The sequence below is a fragment of the Chroicocephalus ridibundus genome, chromosome 3 (assembly GCF_963924245.1).
Source record: "Chroicocephalus ridibundus chromosome 3, bChrRid1.1, whole genome shotgun sequence".
Taxonomy (NCBI): Eukaryota; Metazoa; Chordata; class Aves; order Charadriiformes; family Laridae; genus Chroicocephalus; species Chroicocephalus ridibundus.
The window spans coordinates 5,360,979-5,375,062 of NC_086286.1; the positions used below are offsets into that span (position 1 = coordinate 5,360,979).

Genomic DNA, 14,084 nt, shown 5'->3' on the forward strand with positions numbered 1-14,084 from the left:
TAGCTTTAGCAACCCTAAAGTCAGGAGCTAGTTTAAACTGTTTTACACAGAGAGGTAACCGCTCCCAGAGAATGACGCACTGTATCCTAATGTAGGATAAAATCCCCTCTGAAAGTGCTCACCTCTCTCTTATTATTACAAAGGGTCCTTAGGTGATAAGGTCGCCCTTGACCACTAGCATAATCAAATACATTTTTCCCCTGACACTCGTAACAAGCTTTAAAGACAAGGACTAAAACTGAGTTACTTTTTCCTCACTGCTGGCAGTCATTATAGGAAACAGGTTTTGGCCAAGAGTTTTTTTATTGCATATTAAATAGACACTGGTCCTCAGTGCAGCAATTGCAGTAGCCAGCAAGAAGTTGGCTTTGGCCCCATCTTAAGTTAAAGACGATTTCCACCCTCTTGCCAAGAAAAAAGTCAAGAGCTTGTCGTGCATGTAGGCATGTGAACATTTGAATTATCTGTAATCTCAAAAGCTTCTTTCTATAGCATTCCTTATTTTAATAATAATTCAAAACCTTACAAAACAATACAAGAAACCAATAGAAACGCTGATAACTATTTCACTAAAATGGCCTCTGTTAGCTTCAAGATAAGACACGATTAGCAGCGGTGTTTAAAATCAATATGTAAGAACTAGCTCAGTTTCTGGAAGCAGTCACTGTTTCAGATTGTGGATTAGGAAACTGCTGCTTCTGGGATGTAACGCTGTCAGGCATTGAACTTTTCTAGCTGCCACTTGAAAGTTTATTCTGTGAACATGATACTCTGCAGTGAAAGTCAAGAAAGTTCAGCAACAGCATGTTTCCCACTTCTTGGAAAGAGCATAGAATTGGTGGCAGTAGGATACAGCACAAACAGGTTCTTTACAACATAGTTTAGTATTTTACAGCATTAAAAAAAACAAAACAAAACAAAGTACCTGCATAGCCTGGTAGCCATGAAATTGCTTCTGACTCTGAGTATACATTGCCCTCCACTGTTTTGATGCCTCTGCTCAACAAGATCATTTGGTTAAGTCCCTGACGTCACACATTGTAAAGCTGATCCCGTGCAACAGGTAGGTCATGGTGACTCGTACACCGTTTATCTTAGTGCTCTGAAAGAGGTACATCTACGTGAGGCACAGTTGAGTGTTTTATATATAGGTATGTGTAGGCTGATGCTCCCATTAGCACATACTTTGCTTCTATGAGAGATCAATCGGAATTTGACATTGCACAGTACACCGTGAAAAGCAACAGATAAGTATCTCATTTCTTTAGCCTCATGGACTGTTAAATAAATTCTGAATTTCTTTATCTTTTATTCTGTCTTCCTTGCACTCTCCACTCCCTATGAAATTCAGTTTAATGCTTCTTCCAGCCAGAACGTGGATACTTTACAGAGATCGCAGAGAAGCGTTCAGGCAATTGCATAATTACTTCAATTATTCAATAACCCTGATTTTTGTCATTACCATGGCTTTTTCTTTCAATGGGTAGGAATGTGAACCTGTTCCTTCCTTGTTAGCTCTGTCTCTCCTTGAGGGTAGCATTCACTCTACAAAGTTTATGTTTGGCTATAGCACACTGAAAAGTCACAGAGCTAGAGGCTAGTTATTCTTTCCACTACCTGTGTCTGTGCTGGTTAACTATGATGCTGCTGGTTTTATGTAAACAGAAATTAATAGCTATGGAGACCATTGCTGTGTAAGGGGTAGCAACAGATCCCAGGTCCAATGCCTGTCCCGAGCCGGATGACCTGAGCTGCTTCTCAGGGTCACCCACTTAAGCTGTGCCAGCAGCTGTCTTGACTCCTTGTCCTCAGAGCTAGTTCTGGCTGTGGTGTGGTGCTGGTGAAACCCCTGAGCCCTTTGGGGCCTGAATTTGGGTTGAATTCTCAGCTTCTGACTTGCCTTCAAGGGACAGCTCAGTTGTGGAGTAAGAGCTACTCATTCCCCTGGATTTTCAGCTTTTAGATCTGTGTCATTCATCGGCGCGTGCTTCTGGCCCCCCACCAGTTGCAGTGTATCTAGTGTATCCTATTTGCAGTCAGGGACTGCTAACGTTTCAGTGACTGTTAGGAATTCTACCCCGTAGCTGTCTGCCTTGCTGGAATGACTCAGTTACTTGTGTGGCAACTGCTGAGCTGCTTTGTGTCATCATCTGGTATACTGAGAGAGAGTAAAGCAGTGCTCTTTACCTGAGAGAGCCATGAGCTGCAGCAGCTGAGCTCAGCAGCATCAGGGAGCTCGGAGAGAAGGGAGGAGGCAGGAATGAGTACCTCAGTCCCAAGGTAAGCTGTCTCCACTTGCAAATCACACTGCTGAGGTGTCTCGGCCAAGTGTTGCTGCAGTCCTGCCTTCTCTTCCTTGGGCTGCTTCCAATCTGTTTTTAGAACTGGCTTTCTATTCACCTGATCCCTTTGCTCTTAGAGTATTTTGCCATATGCTACTCCAAGGACCCCTAGGTACCCTGTGGATAACTCTGTACCCTCTGTCACCTGTACGCTTTACATCTAGTCTCTCCAGGAGCAAGTAGACAGCTTCAGTAAGCTAGAACTGACACACGTGTGACTAGAAGTTCTCCCGCACTCCAGGATAAGTGCGGACACTGAGAACTGTGTGCACGTATACCTTAGCACAGAATTAGTTTGATATCAGATATGCTTCCATGGCACAGTGACAAGGCATATATATTGTTTGGTAGGTTAACAAAAGAAGGCTAGTTTTTCTATTTGCTTAAATAACTGCACCATTAACTGATCCATGATCATTTTCACCAGTTCAGGATCTGATTGCATTCTGATTATCAATATCACACCAGTTCCTGTGACTGTGAATCATCTGCCCATCCTACTTCGTTCTTGGCAATTAGAACAACCCCTTGGTAGAGCAGCTGCTCTTTCTTCTGCTTCTTTTTTTCTGTGTCAGGCAGAACCTCAAAGCCTAGGCCTCACAGGGACAGTCGCCCATGTTTTTGGAGCTGTGCCACCAGAAGGCTCTGTGGTGTGCAGTCTCCTGCCCAGCGTGACTGTCTTTTGGCACTGAACCAAGATCCTCTAGAACTGACAGCTGTAATAGAAGAGGATGTATTACACCTACTAATTTCTGGATTACTGCACAGCAGTTTAGCTATTCAGATTCTTCTATGGGATTGGGAACTGCCATGGATTTCAAGCAGCTGCTTCTAACCACTGACGCTTTCGGAAGTTAATAAACTAACTGCAAATTGACTATTGAATAACAGGAGGAAAAATAGGCAGAAAATCAACTGCCCCTGTTGTACAGAGGTAGTCCTGCATCCCCTGCCCTTAAGTTTGAAGCAACAGAAGTTTGGGTTTGTTTTTTTTTTCTTTTCAGTGGGTCTAAATTTCTAAACTTCTCATGGGTGCCATAAACTGTAAATCAAATTTGAACTTCTTAACTCCAGATCTCCAAAGTATGCAAAGCAGAGAAGAAATCTTTTAGGCATAGAATACTTTTCTTTCCTGGCCCAAAGCACTCTTGAATAAGTTATGACAAGGAAGGGGAAAAAAAATAATTCTTAAAACCAGAAAAGTAGTCACTAACTGGGCGTTAGCTGTGTATCGCTTACCATTTTTGTTTCCATGGACAAAATAGGTCATTAGGTTTCCTTCCACATCTTTTCTTCTTTCTCCTGGGATTTTTTTTGATTTCTCATTCTGCTTTTTTCCATACGTGACACTAAATGAAGATGTTCAAACCTTTTCTTCTTTGTTTAACATTGAGAAAAGCTGAATTTTGTGTACCTTTTTATACATTTTGGATAGACCCTATCCTGCTCATATAAATTGCAGAACTTTTTTGTTGTAGCTTTTGACAACTTCATTAGTTTGTTACCGGTGGCAATTCATTACAAACTTCACAAGAAAAACAACTTAAATATCCCTATATTGGTACACCACTGAGGGCCAGGCAAAGTAACTGTGAAGAAACTAACCTCCTTGTTGGCTTTTTTTTTCGTAGTAGGAATTAATGACAGAATGGAAAAGGTTATATAGGAATTTGAAGAACGTATGCTTTTTCTATTCATCCTAGTTTTATACATTAATTCTAGCTGAATCGGTGCATCCGTTCCTTGAAGACTGCAGAACCTTGTGGTCTACAAGAACAGTATTTCACTATGGAGACAAGTTTCCTGTGTAACTTCTCCCTTTTGTGAGAAAAAGAGAAACAAGACCTGAGCTATATCTTTTAATGGTGTTGCTGATTTAAAAGCCAGCCCTGGAGGAAGTCTTGTCAGTATGATGAACGAGAGTTTAGAAAACAAGCATTTGCTAATGTAACAGGAGAGTGAGGTGGAAAACTGTTTATTTTTGACAGAAATTGTAAGCAGAATGCCCAGTTAGGACTTACTGGATTGAAAATTTGATGAGGGATAAAGCCCTAACTGCTGTGCCAAATGTTTTTTGTCTGAGTTCAGTGGTCTGACACTTTTTTTTTTTTGACAATCTAGCCTAAAACTTGCAGTGTGGTCCCAGGGACGCAAGGGAGAAGGTTACAAGAGCAAATTTTAGCCTTCTAAAGGTTACGTGCCCAAGGCAGACCCTCCAGTCAGTACGGAGAGATGCTCCAAGTTCTCTAAGTTCAGCTCTGGAGAGAATAACGCAGGACAAGCATCTCCCTCCCTCTTCTCTCGCCCTTCCTCCCTCCCCTGGGTAACTGATGAAGCTGAAAGAGATTAGCTTGCTTAGTCTAAAGCAGAGCGTGGCAAACAGTCCCTAGAATATCAAACTGACAGAATCTGGAAAAAATGGAAACTTCCACAATTAAGCATGAAAAAGGTGTACTGATAATAAAGGCTTCATGCTTGCATGCCTCATGGCTGCCCTCAGCCCTAATGTGAAAGATAATTTGCAGAAGCTAATTTTCTGGCTCCTTTTCCAAAAAGGCCCATAAAAGCACCAATTGGTTTTGCTGGTAATCTGTCAAACTGCAAGAGGACTGAAATCATTACTGCATTTCACACAGGCCATCAAATAGTTTTCTCCACATTAATTCTCAGTCACCAGTGACTCTGGTTACATCTGAATCGCTGACCTGGAAAAGCTCTGAAAGTCACTGCCAATTCCCCAGAGCCATCCAGATTCCCAGTGAGAAACAATTGCATGGGAGACCAATTAAAATAGCATCTGTGAATTAAATAAATCTATAAAAAGAATCTATTTTCTCTGCACCAAGCAGCAATGTACATGGAAATTAGCAGAGCGTTTTTTAAATAAATGCCTGATGAACAAATAAGCCTCCTGGGGGAGGAGGGCAGGAGATAAACTTTATCCTGTATAAGCTTGAAATAATGAAAGAGCAAATGAAGTCAAACAGTGTGTCGCGCAGGTAGGAGCCCTGTGCTGTGAGCAAGGTCGCTGCTCCTACCTTCTGTGCTGCTGCAGCTGTAGCACTGCTGCTGTGTAAATGGAGAACAGGCCCCAACAGTACAGATCAAAGGGAAATTTGACATTAACTCGGTCTGTTTTCTCCTACTTCCCAGGCTTTGTTGCAGGTTGGCAGTGGGAGAAAGAGGAATGGGCAGGGACTGTGGCTATGTCTTGATGTGGTGAAGAAATGTGATTTGTGTGAGGCTCTCAAGGCAGGAGGGGAATGCAGATTCATAAGCAGTAGGTGCTTCTATCCCCTGTGAAACCTGGGGTACTTCAGCTATAATTTGCTGGCAGTCCTCAAAAATGTAACTGATGGGGGAAACACTGAGGGAGTCATTTTATTGAAATTCTATCCAAAGCAAAATGCGTTTCAAAATCTTGCAAGATTTTTTTTTTCTAGGAAGAAAGGAGGAGAGACATTCTTGAAATCCCTGATTTATCGCATACTTGTATTTTTCTAAATTAAATATTTTGATGTGTTTAATGCTCATGATTTTATTGCTGATGTTGCCATTTGTTCTAATATGGGAATTTTGTGTCCTAGCTTCCTTTCAACTATGACCTTTTTTTTTTTGCTATATAAAAAAAGTCAAAATAGCCTGAATAGCTAAAGAACTAATACAACTTTTTAAAATGTCCCCTTTAGATACTTTTGATATATTTTTTTTGTCTTTTTCTCCAATTGGGACTGAAGCCACATTCCGAATCTCCCTATCTTTTCAGGAACAAAAATTCCTGTTTCCCATACAGCATTTTTTTGTCCTTACTGCCAGTCAAAAGAATGATTAATGGTGTCGCTACTATTTGATAGTAGGCTAGGATGGGTTAACCTCTGGTACTAAATCAAAATTGTACGGACAGCTTAGGATAGACATAGTTTTTCCGTCTCTTTTTCTTGTGGTGATGCCTTTTCCTTGTTTTTCAGACCATGAGGAATTCTATGCATTGCCTGCTTTTCATGTAAACTCATAAATGCGTGTTTTCCATCATTTAGCACAATTTTAGAGCTGACATATTTATCATCAATAGCTTTGGTTTTTTATAGGTTTGATCAATGGCTTCTATCCCAGACATACGCTTTAGTATTTTCTACCTAAAAAAGGGAGTTTTGATAGGAAAACTAAGCCTGTTGATATTCAAAATTGATTATTTCTTTTTTTTTTTACCTAACAGGCCTATTTTTACATAATTAAGTTGTGCAGTTTGTTTGTTTGTTTTTCCTAGATCTTATCAATAATAATACAGGGGCAACTGAGACACTTATGAGGTTTTTAATATAGGTTAGTGATCGCTTAATTTCTCCTAGCTGCAGAATCAGTGAAGACAGACATGAGATGCTGGCTTCATCTCGTTAATGATGCAGGTCTTTGTGGTTTGGGCTTTTTCACTTCAAAATACATACAGAAGATGGTGGGGGTTTTTTCTTTGTCTTTTTTCCATTTAAAAATAGCATCTAATCAAATTATTTTTTAGGGAATATAACTCTCGTTATTCCACAGAGTCTCAGTAGCCAATGATCTCGAAACTATTTACTGCCTCAATTCTTTAACAGCTCTAGAAAAGGAAAAAAGTACTTGCCTCAGTGTTTGGGCTTGCCAGAATGTGGTACAGGAGCCAAGATGTGACTGTGCATTATCTTGACATTTAGAACCTTGTGTACACAGGAACAATATCTGAGTGGTCCGTAACCAGTTGAGGTGTCTGATTTTTAGACTTCCACGTGCTCTCACTGAGTAGGAAGATTGAGATATTTTTTTGTTAATATTTTGGGATTTTCTTTTGTCCTCAGTCTGGCCTCTCTGGGTTTTAGGTATCAAATACGTGTCGGTGGCTTGAGACTTGTTTTCCTACCACAGTAAAGCTGCAGAAATACTTGTGCTTTTGAGGGGTAAAGTTAGAGTCTGGTCATTGCACCAAATGGCTTTTCTCACCCTTTTTCTGTCTCCTGTTTTTCACTTCATTAAGTGTTCTGCACTTTGAAAGGTTGAAGGATGGAAAGCATCACGTTAAATACCTGTACAGTCGTGTCATTGGGACAAAATGAGATGAAAAGTCAGTCTTGGTTCATAACTCTTGACTGATTATCTGTGTGTTTCTTGGGTCCAGAATCACAGAAAAAATACTGAACATAGAACTGGAAGCTTGACCTGAATGAGCAAAATTAGTAATATGCTATTGTTTGCTTTCCTCGCCTTCATTCATTCTGGCTTCTTGCATCAGGTTTGAAGGAATTTTACAAGCAAATGTTCAACATATCAAAGAATAAACGGCATATTCCGATGCAGAACTGCAGGCATGGAAATGGACAGTTCGTAATGATTGGGAAGACAGTTGGTGAACGCAGGTGTTTCTGAAGCTCCTGCCTCTATAGTTATTTGTCTTGCAACAGGCATTTGCCAATAAGTCCATTTTGATGGTGCTCCTTTTGACCTCTAATTTTCTTCCCTGCTTTCTTGCCATTTGCCGAAGATGCTTAGCCACTGCTTGCCAAGAGAGAACAACCCCCCGCAATATGGCCATGTGCGTTATCCACCTAGAGCTAAGGCCCAAGCAGGTCTGTAGCAGATTGTCCTGCTGCTTTTTGGGACCTCCAGAGCCTGCTGGGTGACAGATTTTCTAGAATTTTGTCAGTGAACAGATTTGCCACCCACAAAAGTACAGACTGCCTCATGCATGTCAGGTTACTTAATGGCAGATTTTTCGCTAGACAAGTTAAAGGAGAAACTAGTAGGTTTACCTTAAAAAAGACGTAACTTTGCAAATGTGGAAAAAAAATATTTTTAAAACAGCAACATGCATGCTTTTTAATGTTAGATTGCAACTGCTCTAGAGGCTGCTTTAGTGCAAGCATCTGTTTAATTGCAGTCAGTAGCTCTCCTGGTTTTATTGCTAAAGACAAAATTGGAAAGTTCCAAGACATGGCACAGGCAACCTGTCTCTTTTCAAGCTCGTGTTTAATTTGCTCTTCTTGCCCATTGTTGGATACTGGTTCTGGTGCCATTATTTGCCAGAAAATGTCATTCAAGCTTACAGATGCTGCTACGTACTTAGACTGTCATGTGGCCGTTAATCTGCTAGTGCTTATCCTTCTGGTGTAATGTAATTTTATCTCTGTTTTGTTGCTGCCACAGCCCAGACTCTGTGCTTCCATCAAGCTCTTTATGGTGCTCTTTAGCAAGTTTTTAACTCTAACAGATTGGGTCTTTTCATGCGTCAGAACCCAAAATCTTGGCACCTAATTAGGTACTGAACTGGACTCCTGGAAAGCTTTGCTCAAGTTGAGCATACCAAGCTTTTTCCAGCCTGGCACTTCCATAGTGCTCTCTAGAGGTGTATGTTGGACCATAAAGGCTGGCAGTGGAGATAGGGTACACCCTTGTGTTATTCTCATGACCTGGATGTCCAAACTCATCCCCTTCTGTGTGATATGTTGTGTCTCTTTGATTCCATCCACCTTTGATGGAATTATCCACAAAAAATATAAAAATTGCATGCCTTTTTGGCAGAAGATGATGATGCTTCTGACACAGTTGGGGTTAAATATAGGAGCAAAACTGTAAAAAAAAAAAAAAAAGCTCTTTGCTTGCTGAACATCTGGCCTGGGTCTAAATTCCTACAACCCCGTGACTCCAATGTGTTCTGGTTCAGGCCCTGTATTGATTTCCTTGTGTGTATGTACATGGGTAATGCTAGTATCAGCTTCTTGATTATTCTGAATTTTTTCTACAAGTTGCAGAGAACTGGAAATGTTCCAGTGCGTTCCACCAAACAGTAACACATTTAACCAACCTCTTACTTGAACAGATTGTATCTCTGGAGTTTATTTCCTTTTTGCAGACATGCTCTCAATTCTTTCCAGGTCTTATTAGCTATCATTTGAGAAAGGGGGGAAAAAAATTAAACACATTTTGATTACATGTGTTTATCTTATAACTTAATCTTTGCTGCTCAGATACAGGTATGTCTTGCATAAACCTTGATCATCACTGAAGATTTATGGAGCTTGAAAGGATTTACTCTGAATTCGAAGCTCGTGGTACTTTTTTTTTTTTTTCCTTTTCTTCTCTCCTCATTTAGGGTTTACTTTAGTATTCAATGGATGGACTAAAACTAGCTCATTCAAACACGTTCTTAAAAGCACGTGTATAGAAATATATTTACTATCCTATTTACTCAGGGGTGAAATCATATCAACATTAATACTTCATAAGCAAAACCATATTCTGTGCATAGATGATATATTAGTGCCCTGAACAAAAGATAATTTTTTTTCTCTAAGTCTCAGAGCAAATTAAAGCTTGTCCATACTGACTGTTTCTGACTGATAGGGAGCTTATGATCTTTGCCCCTCCCCCTCCCAATAAACAAACAGATATTTTTACAGTATTTCCAAAAGAGTTCTTCATAAAGGATTATATATTCTGTAGGGGTTTGCTAGTTATCCTGCAGTATTGCTTGTTATTCCTGACACTTCCGCCACCGTATCATCTGCTTCTGTAGAGGAAAGGAGAAAATAGCTTGTGTTGTGGAGAGCAGGGAGCAAGCCATAGGTGGGCAGGAAGGGGGGAAACAAACACACATTAATTTTGGCCCTCCCACTTAGCCCTGCCTTTTCTGGTCCCCCTGCATCTTTGGGATCCATAGCAAGGTTCCTTGGGTCAGACCAATCACAAGGCTGTCTTTCTAGAGACTCTAGATTACATTTTATCATAGTCAGCACTGTGCTTCCAGAAGGTGGCACCAATTTTTGTCCAATGCACCAACCGTATTGATCTTCATAGGGCAGGAATGATAAAGCTTTCATCTTGATGTATTAAAAATGCACAGACTTACAGAAATTCAGTGCCAAATAAAAGCCTGACTAAGCGGAAAATGGCCACATGGCTTGGGCCCTTCCTACTTAAGGGACTGGCTGTTCTGAGGTGATTTCATGGCAGCCATAACTATTGAAGAGTTGATCAGAATAAATCGTCTTAAACTAGAGCCATTTACTTGTAAAAGTCATCAGCAATAAGCATCCCTAAGTCTTGATTTCTTTCCTAACTTGGACCATAAAATTTTCCCTCTGTAAGGGACCGGTGCATGGACCAGAGTCCTCAGGTGCTTGTTGTAGAGCTTTATCAAGCATTCATTTATGTTAATAGTTCTCTTAGGTAATGGCCATCCTAGTGTAGGAGAAAAATCCATGATGTTTGTGATGTGGATGAAAACTGTGCCCTTCAGAAAGGGGCAGGACACTCACTGGTGCAGATGCTCCCCAAAAAGGCAGGAGAACTCCTGCCCTGTGGTGTCACAGCAGGATTCAGCATTACTCCAGCTCTCATTCAGCTGGTGAAAAATGCATGAACACAGATACTTGTGCTGGTACTATTAAAAAGGTGATTCCCCCTGAACCCGCATTAGCATTCTAGCACAACTCTCCTTGTGTTTATTAGCTCTATCTACTATTGCTTGAACAGTTCTCTTGGATACGCATCCACTCTTTTACAGTTTCCTACAGGTAGCAATGCTATTATAGAGGCTTTTATGTGTCTAGGAATTTAAACAAATGTGACTGGTATGAATGAACTTTCCAATTTAGCAGGAGCCTTGTTAGTTTGGCTTTTCAGTTCTCATTAGCTCATCCAGCGAGGGAGCTTAGCCTGTGTTGGATGAAATGGCCCAGCCATGGTTGGAAAAGTCCTTTTTATGTAGAGAAGTAGGTTAAGATATGTACTTGTTGATGTACAGCTATGGGCCTTGATTAATTAGTTTCCATACTATCCTCTATCTCTCCTTCCAGAAATAAATTTGACAACATAAGCTAAAATACACCAAAATAACAGAGGAAACACTGAAAAATGGAGGAAAAAATAAAATCTTTTACTCTCAAAACTTGTGCTGTGTCAGGTGGACTATTGTGAGAAATGTATGTGCCAATTTAGAAATACCAGAATGTTCTCCTGCTCGAAGAAAAATGTTTTCAATTAGCATTATTCTCCAGTGTATTTTGAAAAAGTCATATTGAGTATTCCAAAAGATTCATGTAGTTAAGTGCCTGGAGCCCTGACATGTTTAGAACTGATACTATAATCGCATACAATTTAATTTCTTTCATTCCAAGTTATTATTAAGGATGTTATGCTTGTAAAGCCAGCAAATAATATTCCTACTGTGGCCTGGAGTGGGTGGAAAGAAAAAAATTTACAAATTTCATATATTTTTTTTAAAAATCTTTTTTTAATACTATATTATTATATACATATATGAAAGAAATACCTAAAAGCTTTAGCAGGAACAATAGGAAGCTGACAGTCACACAGAAGTGAGGAAAGTAAAGGATAGTAATACTTGTTTGCCAGAGGCTGGAATTCGAATAACGGCGTGGCTCTCCTTGCAGCTGTTTGAAAATTCCAGATTCAATGCTATACGTTCCTGTCAAAATTGTTGCAAGATACAGGTTTGTGTGCTGATAACATTTTTAATCTTTGTGGTTCCTTTTTCATCTGGACCTTCCAATCAGTGATCACTTTTCTCTAATTCATTTTTTCAACATCTGTTTTTTTAAATTAAAATCCCTACATGATTTAAAGCTTATTCCTCAACAGCTTGTCCTCAGAACTGCATGAAAACCAGTTAATTTATTGTTCTATCTAAATAAGTAAAAGGGAAGACAAAAATACATAAAGCTTCCTTAAGATTCTTTGCTATGAGCAGATTTTAAAACAAAACCAAACAACCCTACCAAATCTAAAACCACTCTTAATACTGTCTCATTGCTTTTGATGGCTCTACATCTCGGGCCCTTAGTTGCTCTTCTAAGCACTTTATCACGTAGGCTTAATTTCCATGTGCAATCTGCAGCATTAACCTGAAAAATCTTGAAATCTTTCTTGCAAAATCACGTTTGCGTGATCACGCTGGTCACCAGAAATCCCACCTCCCGTTTTGCTTGGCTCCATTTCTTCTTCTCCACATCTTTGTGAGAGTTTTGAGTCGCAAAGGTTCTCTGTCCAGGACACAGCCTAATGCAGAGGCAGATGACCGTGCTCTAAAATCACAAATGTTTTTGTAACAAAAAAGGTACAACTAGCTAGAATTGAATATATATGAATATATATATAGAAATACCCTGCTTTCCAGCACAAAGGCATTTCATCTATTTGCTGCCTTTAATAGAAATGCTATGCCTAGGCGAGATAATTTTTGTGTTTGTTTGTTTAACTTCTGGCTGTTGCCAGGGATTTTTTTTCAATACCCATTATGTTTGTGTTCAGATTGTATAATGTTTCTTTTTGCATTAGGCTGTTCAATTACAGCAGGCACACAAGAGCAATACGGGATAACAGTAAAGAGATTTTTACAATGTGGGGAAAATATATGAAAAGAAATATTATTTTTCTTTTTAGCAGCCTTTTATTATGCCAGAATTTTCCTCTAGGGAACAGACAAAGGAGATCCTCACAGTCTATCTCAGTGTATATTAGCTGGTTTGGTTCATCTTTCATTTTGAACTGGCTGTGGATGCAAATTGAAACCCTTCCAAACAGCCTGGAATCTTTCAAGCCTCCCAAGACCTGAGCCTCCATCTGCAACTAATTTTGCAGATGATTCATCTGTTGTCTTCAAAGAAGATATGGGTGCAAATTGTAATCGTACTAAGCCATCTCAAACTTTTGAGATGTTCAGCCAAATGCAAATTTGCATCTGTTTTCTTTACAACAGACTGAACCAAAACTTTAATGCTTAATCCCCTGAGCTTTTAGAGCACGGGGTGCTCTATACTTGTGAAGATCAGGCCAGTCATTTCTGTGCGTATCCATGACTTTTGGTGTCTATGCTGAGTGCCAAGTCGATCACAGTCAGAATTTGTCAAAGGGTATGGCGTTTGCTAACACAGAGTGACGTGCCAAGTGTTACGAGTCCCACAACTGAGTTGCATGTTACAATGCAAAAGAGCATTTCAACAGATGCCTAAATTACAGCAAAAACTGCAACTCGGTCTGTCTGAACAACGCTGAGCCTGCTCTCTGTGGGCTAGATGGTAAATCTTTATCCCACATTGGGGAAGAGCTGGCTGCTCAGCTGGACCCAGAGGAAGTTCCTTTCCTATGAGGAGGAAAAAGGTGTTTGCAGCCTGGTCTGTGGTACGCTGCCCTTCCTGACCCTGCCTTTCTTCCACCTTTACAGTTTCCCCTTTAGTGTAAATGCTGCCCCTTTCTTGCACGTGCTCTCAGACGTAGACTTGGCAAGAATACCAAAATATTACTAACACATTTTTAATGCCAACTTTGGGGCCCATGTCTGCGCTCTAAAGCAGGGTAAATCTCCACTGATTTATCCTTCAATGTGAAGAGTACCCGGTCAGACCTTTAAAAATGTCATTTTGGGTTTCAGTCTTTATTTGTGTCTCTTTCTTTTGTCAACGCTGTTACACACCAACAAAGGTCTGAACTCTTACCTCTTCCTTTCATTGCTGCTTCTTGCAGCTGCTTTTCTCTGCTTTGGAGCTGCTGTTCTTTCCCACAAACTGTTCTCTCTGCTGAGATCTGCCACGGATCGGCTCTCGGGTAGCAGGATCACAATGGGTTCACCCTGATCTCCACCAGGACAATGGACTAATGCATCTTGTGTCTCTTTCTAATTCTGGCAAAGAGAGGGTCAATTTTCGAATGGCTCTGTTGAGAAAATCTCAGAGGTGTTTAGTTTTTGTTGCAGGA

General features: G+C 40.2%; 1 protein-coding gene across 5 annotated transcripts in view; it reads left to right on the forward strand.

Annotated features, from left to right (window-relative positions):
- SPTLC3 (serine palmitoyltransferase long chain base subunit 3) overlaps positions 1–14,084 on the forward strand; it is a 333,553-nt gene that overhangs the window by 167,232 nt on the left and 152,237 nt on the right. The window contains exon 1 of one of the 5 annotated variants that reach the window (XR_010070123.1): positions 7,903–7,939. The exons of the other annotated variants lie outside the window; for them this stretch is intronic. The gene's annotated coding sequence lies outside the window, so the exon portion shown is untranslated. Of the gene's footprint in view, positions 1–7,902; positions 7,940–14,084 lie in introns of those variants that run through there. 5 annotated transcript variants of the gene reach the window in all.